Below are 1,716 nucleotides of genomic sequence, written 5' to 3' on the forward strand. Positions count from 1 at the left end.
GATAGGGGAGGTGCTCCAGTCCTCTTATCAACTTCATGGCTCTCCTCTGGACTTGCTCCAACAGTTCCATGTCCTTCTTGTGTTGAGGGCACCAGAATTGCATGTAGTATTCCAGATGGGGTGTCATGAGAGCAGAGGGGGAGAATCATCTCTATCGACCTGCTGGCCACACTCCTTTTGATGCAGCCCAGGATTTCTGTACTGCTAGCACACACTGCCAGCTCATGGTGAGTTTCTCGTCCACTGTCACTACCAAGTCTTTCTCCTTGCTGGTGGCCTCAATTACTTCCCCACTCAACCCATCCTAGTCCTTTAGGCCATGACACCTGAACTAAAAGATCAGGGTAACAAACAGATGCACTGACAGTCTCTTTAGAATTATCACTCAGCAGACCTACCTCCAGGCTTATATAGACCCAAACCTGCTGAGGTGATGGCAGGCTTTGTGGCTGGTAGTCTTATCTGTGAGAGGGGGAAGGGAGAAAAATGGTCTCACATCTTGAGGCTACATACATTTTGCAGTGATATTTCTCTTCAGATCCCAGTTTTCAGGAAGATATAGAGAGCCACTGATGCTCTATCAAGCATGTATCTATGTGGTATTTAGATGCCAGAAAGTAGTGCATGGTGATAGACTGCTGGATGCAGCATCTACTTGCCAGATGGTGTAGAATATCTATGCAGGCTCTTGGAAAGGCTTGAGAGAGTCTTTGGACACAGTGTATGGAGCAAAGACCTCAGAAAGGGAGGAGAGGGTTTCTGGAGGCAAAACAGGTGCAGTCAGATGAGGTGAGTTGGAGGCTAGGAGTGCCATAGTAGCTTCAGCTGGAATGCCACCTATACAATGAGCAGAGCTGAACTGGCTGAAACAGACAAATTGTGAATGACTTGCCAGGAAATAGCTGAAGACAAAGGATTTAACTCATTAGAAAAAAGGAAAACCTTCATAATGCATGTAGTTGGATTCAAGTAAACCAAAATGAAACCACTAGTGGCACTTAAAAAGGTGTTAAGAGATTTTTTTTTTTTAATTGAGGGAAGAGAGAAGCCTGACAAGTGCTAAAACATGATTCAGGGTGGCACATATTCAGAGCAGGAAGTCGGGAAAACTTTATCATCCGGTGAATAATAATAATTTGGTGAAATTTAAAAAGAAAGAATGAAGAATAATCAAACAAGAAGAATCCCACAGTATATATATAGAAAAAAAAAGATACTTCTTTATGAATGCAAGAAGAAAACAAAAATGCCTGACTTTAAACAGAACCTTGGTGGGAACAAGTCAATTGATCAGATGCTTTAGAATGGGGGTACAAAGTGTAAATAAAGAGATAGAAGAGGCAGAACCAATAGAGAAGTGCTAATATGTATTAGAGAAACCTTTGTGCCAAATCAAAGTAACAAAAGCTAATTTTGTTTACAAGCAGCTCAAAACCTATATTAGCCTGACATTCCTGGCCTAAGTCAGAAATATGCCATATCAGGGTTAGATCAAATGTCTGTATCTATTACATGGTGAGGGAGATCAGAGTTTGTAACAGAGCAAGAAATGCAACAATAGCAGCAGATATCAATTTTTCACCTGCATATTGGATAAATGACACACCAGGGACTGATGCTGCACAAAATGAAAATACTGTTTCTGCATGAAAGGGCCTACAAAATAAGAAGAAACTTTTCTATTTGCTCAGAGCAACATGCAAAACCTGGTTCAAA

The sequence above is a fragment of the Acanthisitta chloris genome, unplaced genomic scaffold (assembly GCF_000695815.1).
Source record: "Acanthisitta chloris isolate BGI_N310 unplaced genomic scaffold, ASM69581v1 scaffold8154, whole genome shotgun sequence".
In the NCBI taxonomy this organism is placed as follows: Eukaryota; Metazoa; Chordata; class Aves; order Passeriformes; family Acanthisittidae; genus Acanthisitta; species Acanthisitta chloris.